Source organism: Xenopus laevis, chromosome 3S (assembly GCF_017654675.1).
Source record: "Xenopus laevis strain J_2021 chromosome 3S, Xenopus_laevis_v10.1, whole genome shotgun sequence".
In the NCBI taxonomy this organism is placed as follows: domain Eukaryota; kingdom Metazoa; phylum Chordata; class Amphibia; order Anura; family Pipidae; genus Xenopus; species Xenopus laevis.
This window is the reverse complement of record NC_054376.1, coordinates 33,262,453-33,271,230: the sequence shown is the minus strand read 5'-3', so window position 1 is coordinate 33,271,230 and position 8,778 is coordinate 33,262,453. Positions and strand designations below refer to the sequence as shown.

Here is an 8,778-nt window from a genome sequence, read left to right as displayed (position 1 = left end):
GAATTGAAAATGAGAATTTTCAATTTTTTTGTATGGTCAAAACTGCCAAATTCAACTAGGGAATTATCCAAATTTGGTTCGAGGTTTTTTTTTAAATTGAATTAGATTTTCGGGATTTATCATACTCATGGCCATTTAAGAATTCAAATTAAACTATTCGCCATATAAAACCTGACAAATTACTGTTAAAGTCAATGGGAGAGGTGGAGGGATCAATTTTGATCAATTTGAAGGAAAAAACTAGAATCGAGTTTGTTCGAATTCGATTCGAGCTTTCGGCCCGTTTAAAAAAATTTGATTTTATTAATATATTTTGACCAGTCAAATTTCGAGTTGATGGGAGTTTAAAAAAAGTCACATGAATTCAAAATTCATCCCTTGATGAATATGCCTCCAAGTGTTACATCAGCCTTAGCAAACCTCCATCCACATTTAGGAGAATCAAACTGAAATGTTAAATACTGTACATTGGAACTGCAAACAAAACTCAACCCATAATTAGCTATTTTGAAAATCAAAACTAATCACATTACAAATGCAACTCTCCCATCAAAGCAAGAGATAATATAATTTCATCATTTCCATTTTTCTTGTTTTTCTACTTCATTTATTATGTATGTCTAATTAGCATTAAGCAGTTTTTTGTTAGTAAAGATACACAGTTACATATTATAAAGCAAATGTGGATATGTATCCTCTGTATTGTGTAGCTTTCTTATTTCAGTCTCTATGCTCACTCTTATATAAAAAAAGGCTTATCTACAACGTGGCACAAAATCGGTCGAATCACCATTGTTTGCTCATAACAAACCTAGGCCACCTTTCACTTGCACCTGCCAGAATGGAGCACACATAGCTTCTATATGCAGTGCTGGCAGCATACAAGGGACAGCATATGAGTAGGATGGAATCATGCATGCCTCTTCCATGCTCCTCAATTAAAAAATTGTGGGAGTAAGCTCCACAGAATGCAAGGTATTCAGGAGGCCTGTAATTAAAGATCAAGGGAAGTCTGGCCTAAATCACAGTTAGGAAAAATTAACCAGCTCAGAAAACAAATTGGCATGGCGCTTGTTGGAAAATTCATAAATCTGACACGGTCTGCCAAGGGACAGCTGGGAAATATGAGAAAGATGCTAGCATGGCCCCACGTTGCTTTTTTTTCCACACATCGATGTATTTCGTTTTCTTAAAGAAGAAGGAAAGGCTTGGTGCACTTGGGGTGTCAAATGTTGGACACCCCCAAGTGAACAATTGGGAGCGTCCATTAGGGGGAAAACACACGAATTTGTCCTTGAATGAAAGAAAGGCGCTCTCCACCCTGAAAAATAATAATGATATTATTATTAAAAAAGCCGATAAGGGAGGGGCAGTGGTAATCATGGACAAGGCCAATTACCTGCTAGAAATTAAACGCCAGTTGGAGACCCCGGGCCACTACTGCCCTATAGATGCAGACCCCACAGACAAACTTAAAAAGCTGATTGATTTAATGGTTTCTGATGCCCACGATACCGGTATTATAGATAAAACCATTAAAGAATACCTCTGTACTGATTTCCCAAGGATCCCTACGCTATATATCCTGCCAAAAATACACAAGACACTTACCAACCCTCCAGGGAGACCAATAGTGTCGGGTATAGGGTCAGTATTAGAACCCCTTTCCAAGTATGTGGACTACCATCTTCAGAAACTTGTCTTGAATATCCCTACTTGCCTTAAAGACACAACAGACTTGTTGATTAAACTTAATCAAATTACAACCATACAACCGGGGACTCTACTTTGTAGTATAGATGTTCAAAGTCTCTTCACCTCCATTCCCCAGGACGAGGGTATTAGGTGTATAGAAGATGCACTACAAACGTAGTAGATCCATTGAAAATGTGATTAAAAGGTACTGGCCAATACTACAGCATGATCCCAAATATGGTCCAATTTTCTCTATACCACCTCGTTTTGCATATAAAAGGGGAAAAACTATACGCGATATACTCTGCCAGAATACCGCCCCGAAAAACGAGGATAAAGTGTTTAAAGGTACACCAAAGATAGGTACCTTTCCTTGCTTGAGCTGTATTTGCTGTAATTCTATTATAAAAGGTGCACACATTAATCATCCCGCAACAGGCAAAGAAATTAAACTGTCCACATATGCCACTTGTTCAACAAACTATGTTGTTTACGTGTTAAAATGTCCATGTGGGAAGTTATACGTAGGTAAGACTATAAGATCAGTTAATACCAGAATCAAAGAGCATAAAAATGCAATTCGCAATTTTAAAGCAAACACATATACAGACACTTCTGTATCCAGACATTTTTCTGAGGCAAGGCACAACGTCTGCCAACTAAAGTGGAAAGTATTGGAAGTTGTTCCTAAAATGTCCAAAGGGGGCGATAGAAATAATCTGCTACTCCAAAGAGAGTCCCGTTGGATTAATCGATTAGATAGCACGTACCCCAAAGGAATGAATGAACAGCTCAACTTGGCTTGTTTCTTATAACTTGTTTCTTATAACTTGTTTATTATTGTTTACCTTAGTGCTAATTCACAATTTACTTTCTTCACAGATTATTCTGACAGCCAGTTAGTGGCCGGTTTAACGGATCTCCTGCCGTATAAGCATTGTGGTGAGTTACCATTACAGGAGACTAATGTTAAAAACTGGCTTATTGTATCATTATTAATATACAATTACAATGCTGTGGATACATTACTACTGTTGCATTAACGTAACGTTTGATTGTAAAAGATTAAGGGCTCTAATATGTTACTTTCTATAGTATATAACCATGTCGCAGTAACATGGTTACTAATGTGAATAGGTTAATCTTTGTATTACCTATGCTACTCTGTTTCTGAAGCTAAAGCCCGGATAGGCCTTTTTTTGGCAGTTTCCCATCAGGCACAGGCCAGACTAATGCAGTAATGGTCTGTCCGAAGTGACATTCAAAGATTTTTTGGACTTAGATGGATTTATTGACCTTTTTTTCTTCAGAACAAGGATGTTCCTACACCAGTGGTTCAATTTGGACTTCACTACCACACCTGGACACGATGAACTCTAACTATATTGTTTCACCTGTTGCTTATGTGAATACTTAATTGATTAATAGGGTCTGCACCCACAATGCAACCCTTAAGGTGAAAGGTCATTGTTTGTTTAAATGTTCCCTTTTGCACTGTTCATGCACACTTGATAAAGGGCCTTGCCCGAAACATGTAGTGTGCTGTTCACTACCCCAATAAAGATACACTTGCAGACTCAGCTTGCTGCCGTGGACTTCCTGCAATTACCTCCTTTCTATCACCCCCAAGTGATTGTATTGACTTACCTTAAACTCAGCCAGTGCTCCTATCAGCAGAAAACTGCACCGGCCCAGGGTTATATCATTGAGCACCACGCAATCCGCGGTGCTCATAGGTATAACCCCGGGCCGGTGCAGTTTTCTGCTGATAGGGGCACCGGCCCGGGGTTTCAGGTAAGTAGTTACAATCACTTGAAGGTGCCTAACATTTGGCACCCCCAAGTGCACCAAGCCTTTCCTTTTCCTTTAAAGGAGCAACTTCCCAAGGAAAATTGTATTCAATGGGTGGTGCCTATACTATTACCCCCCCCCAATGAATCTGTGTATGTGTACTTTTTGTATTGTCTCCAAGAGGTATAATTTTGTGACAAGGCCATAATGTACAACATTAACACAATGCTTTAAATGTATATATTTTAAGCACACAAAAACAATATGCAGTTCAACCTACTGCAGGTCTTCTCTGAAGAGGATAATAAAATATGGAAATCATCTTATAATTGGATCAGTCATTGGTAATAGAATAGAATGTAAAAGATTATACAAATGCAGCTGTAAATGTAAGCTATTTTGGTTTCAGATGGACTGCACATAAATGGAGCACCACAGAGTTTAGTTCTATGTACAGACATTTTTAATTTCATTAATAATGATCTTGAGCTGCTTCTGAAAGCTACATTATGTTGATGTTGCTAAATTATATTATTAGGTAGGAAGAGAGACCAGGATGTTGGTCGCTTTCTAGGAATTCTCAGGAGGATGGAACACTGGGAAAATGAGATTCCAGCTGTGGTTTAAAGTTTTCCTTTGGTAGTAAAAATAAGCACATTAATGTAAAACACGCATAAACACCCATCACTTATTTCCTGATAAGATTACAGCAACCTCCTCCTTGCTGGACCCCATGGACTGATAATAGCCTCTTCAATCTAATCTCCCCGAACTGCCTTCCCTGCCTTGGCACTTGGAATTATACATTTTTCGAAGTCGCACAAAATTTCCTTGTGAGGCAACATCAGGCGACTTCAGAAAACGAAGCGCTCTGAGTGCCATCCCGCCGGCGTTTTTTATTTTAGCCGGCGGGAAGGCAGGGGAGGCAGTTCGGGGAGATTAGTTGCCCCAAAGAAGAGGAGATTTGTCGCTGAGCGACTAATCTCCCCGAATCTGATTGTGTATCTCTGCCCTTAAAGGGGCAGTAAACACTCTTTGATTAACAAGACGTTTAATAAATAAATAAAGCTTGCACTGAACATACCTTTTGCCTATTGTTTCAATAAAGCAACATTTCAGGATTAAAAAAGGCCTTAAAACCTTTAAAAGCCTATAAAAAAGCTTAAAAAGACCAGAGAAACTGATACTTTACATACCAAATTGAGTCTTACAAGATTACCAGCACAAGGATAAATCCCCTGTTATCTGAATACCAAAATTGTCACAAAGGCGTGAAGGTAAGTAGTTTATTTATAAAATTCTATATTACCACTTTACAGTATATTGAACAAATACTTTTTTTTTTTTAGTTTAAACCAGTGGAAGAATGTATTTTCAGTTTAAATTTGGTTATTTAAAAAAAAGTTGTATATAGTAGTGAAACCTGCAGGACCTGTGGGTTTAAACGCAGAAATATTAATTTATGCATCATTCACATCAGTCCTGCCCCAGTGGCTCTTACAGTCTGAAGGTGGCCATACAAGATAATATCCACTTGTTTGGCAAGGTTGCCAAATGAGCAGATCTTAACCCAATATGCCCACCAAAGACAGAACGATATCAGGTTAATCTGAGGAGGCAGCAAATATGCATTACAATGCTGCCAACGCAAGCAAAATTAGACAGCAAACAAGCCCCAATATTATTTGACTTCTTTGTTCTGCTCTTTGATACTTCCTGTGAGTTTGTCTTTTTTTAATCTTATGGGGCAGATTCAATAACCAGCAAAAATTCGCCAGTGTCCACTTCGCACCCAGTGCAACACTTCGCCAGGCGCAAATGTGCTCAGACAACGCTAATTCACTTGAATGCAAAGTTTTGTCCCAGGTGTCGAATGATGGAGACTTTTACAAGCATTACTTCGGCTGTGTGAGCATTTCATAGTGAAGATGAGCTAGTATTCATTTGTGCGTAGTGAAACTTCTCTAGTGATCTTGCTCTTAGGTCAATTTGCATAGGGCGGGAAATTTAAAGTTGTATGGAGATCTTTATTATAAATTATACCAGTTTATATTACACAAGTCCAGGGAACCTTAATAAAGACAAGAGAGTTAATATAATGCCCTACACATCAGCCCACTGTAAAATTAAAGTTCTATATGTTAGGAAATGTCTGGAAAAAAAATGGTTCCCCAAAAAAAAGCTTGTTAGGACATTTGCAGTCAATCACTCTGAAAAAAGGAAAAGTCATCAGCCTTTTTTGAACTTTGAGTCATTTTCGGCTCACAGAATATAAATGTTAGTGATAGAAGATTGAGGAAGATCTGGCTGCTTTATATAACTTCACCTGGTCTGAAGTGGCAAAGGCAAGTCTGGCGCAAGAGTTAACGTTCAGTAAAATCTGCATTTTAATGAATTTGAGGAGTAACGTCTGTTTACCAGATCGAAAAGTCGCCTGGCAATAGAGTGCAAATGACTGCTAGCGACGGTCTGTTTTGCTAGCGAATTGGAGCCTGCGCCTGTTAATAAATTGGCAATGTTCCTGCGAGTGGCAATGTTAGCAAAAAGTCTCTAGCGTTAGCCGCTTCACTCTTTAGTAAATCTATCTACCCCTATCTTTTTCATCATTAAAATATCCTCTTACAGCAAACTCATTTTGTCTGCAATGGCTGCCTTAAGCAACAGGATAACCCTAGAAATTATCAATTCTGTAAAAAAAAGTGTAAGAACTAAAGAAACACTGACCTAAAGTCAAGCTTGTTAAGAGAAGTGCGAGGAACAAACAAATGTGCGGTGTGAGTTGTTAAAGTAAAGATATATTACCAATTAGGGATTAAACACTTGAAACTGTACATTTAATGAGAAAATAGATACAACAACAAAAATTAAAGTTAAAGTTGTGAGGGAACTTACTGTTATAGGCACAATGTACCGGAATGACTGAGCATTTGCTGATCTTATTCCAGTTACTGTTTGTATCTACGGGAATATTTGTTTCAATCAAAATGTAACCTCTCCGCTGTCCTTGTAACCATTAAGTTGCTATGGTAACTATTGTGCCTCTCTAACTGCATAAGTACTTCAGGCTTTTGGACCAATGCGGAAAAACCCAGCACGTCAGGCAGAGGGGGGTTCTCAAACTTCTTTATGAATAATCACATGGCATGCTACAATACCGCTGAGTACATGTTGCAAATACACAGGACTCTAATTCTTTCCTTAATACTGCCAAAGAAAATGTCATTGTCGTTAAAGCTTACCTATAAAGTAATTTGTGCTCTTCAGTGGGGGAAATGATACAGCTAATGACATCAAAATACAAACTGCTCATTATAGTTTTATACATTACAATAAGGAATAGAAAGGAAACAACCATCTATAGTTTGCATCATGCGTCAATTCTGGAAACTGACTATAGACTTTAAGGCAGGGATTCCCAACCTTTCGAACCCGTGAGCAACATTCAGAAGTAAAAGGAGTTGGGGAGCAACACTAACATGAAAAATGTTCCTGGGTGCCAAATAAGGACTGGAAACTCTGTTTGGAAGTACAACTGGTTTTTATACAACCAAAACTTGCCTCCGAGCCTGGAATTAGAAAATAAGCACCTGCTTTGAGGCCACTGGGAGCAACATCCAAAGGGTTGGAGAGTAACATGTTGCTCACGAGCTACTGGTTGGGGATCGCTGCTTTAAAGCTTACCATAATGTTTTAAAATATATTGTAAATGCAACTAATCCTTCCCGGCTCTATATGAATTTGAACAAATTTCATATGATTACAGCAAAACTCATTGTCTGATCAATAGAAAGTTGCAAAGAACCTCAGAGAAGTTATGGACAAGTTTAGTCAAACGTTATGGACTTTGTGCTGTATTGAAGGAATAATATAATGTCATGAATATTATAGGGTTTTTTTTTTATTGTTTATGTTTGACCTTTTAGCACCAACATATTACACAGAACTTTACAGTTGTTGATTTACTGAATCAATCACATCAGTCCATGCTCCAGTGAAGCTTACTGTCAGATTTCCCCATGGGAACACTAGGGCCATCTTCATCAGTTGATCACAGGATGATCATAAACATTCTATAAAGATAGTGCCATGGTTGTAATTTAACACAATCTCCTAGCATTGTGATATAGCAGTGTTAACCATTACAACAAAGTATTTGCTAACTGAATGATTTGGAAAGTTCCATGCCTGAAAAAAATGTTCTACTTCTACTCCCAGAGGTTAAAACTGTGGGTTCATTACCACCCGTAATGTGCCAGCCTGTAGAAAAATGGTTGATTCAAAGAGCTGTTTTCATTATTCCACTGAAAGAGATCTTTAATGTCTATTATTGTTTAGAGACTGTTGTGACTGCTTTACTTGATTAATGAATTACAAGCTCTTGTGCTGAGTGCCTGTAATTTCAAGTAAGTGTTTTCATCAGAAGCATCAGGCTGCCTCTCTGGAAAATATTCATCAAAGCTTTTTGATCAATCAGTCATCTAGTCTATGTAAAACACATCTCATTATGGTGTATCAATATACACTGTATATTTATAATGATATCCCTAGACTACAATAAACCATTGTATAATAACACTCAGGTTTACAAAGGGAATTATAAAACACACTTTACTGTATCTAAAGAAGGACCACAAGGTTTAAAAGTAATGATGAGTGAACTGGGGGCATTTTGCTTTGCATAAAGGTTTGCAAAACCACAAAAAGTGTTGTGACGCCAAAAATGGGACAGCCAAAATGGAAAGGCAGAATGAAATTGTGGTTAAGGTGTTTTGAACTCTACAATAGCATATGCATTGCCCTACATTACTAGAGATGCTTATTTTCTCTATGTCAAAATTGTTCTTCATAGGGAAAAAGGTGCAGTTTGCAGTGTGGACCAAGGAGGAAGCGGCATAGGAGGAACACGGTTTGTGGTACAGAAGGATTAGGCAGAAGAATCGTCAGTTGAGGCAAAGGTCGGTTCAGACAGCAAGATTTTATGGTCAGGATTCAGGCTTGGGTCATGGATAAGGAATTCACACAATAAGCACACCCAGGAATTCTAAGTAGAAGAACCTATAATCAGGCAACGATTCAGGCCTCTGGCATTCTTTTATGTGACTTTTCGTGCCAAAACGTTTGTGATGAAGTCACACTCTGACGCTGCACGTTTTGGCGCTGGCGTCATTATGCTGCTGTAATTACGCTGTGCAGGAACGGCGCACTGGCTTCCGATGACCCACGTGACTTCCCTGAGCGCCGCCATCTTAGGGAAGATGCCGGAAGAGTAGGGAGCGCCGGCGAACGCTCCTT

General features: G+C 38.5%; 1 long non-coding RNA gene across 1 annotated transcript; it reads left to right on the top strand.

Annotated features, from left to right (window-relative positions):
• The first annotated feature begins 1,871 nt into the window (after window positions 1-1,871).
• Window positions 1,872-3,275, top strand: LOC121402139. Its single transcript, XR_005966597.1, has 2 exons — window positions 1,872-2,637; window positions 3,012-3,275. It is a non-coding gene; the product is annotated as an uncharacterized LOC121402139 (long non-coding RNA).
• The last annotated feature ends 5,503 nt before the right edge of the window (window positions 3,276-8,778 follow it).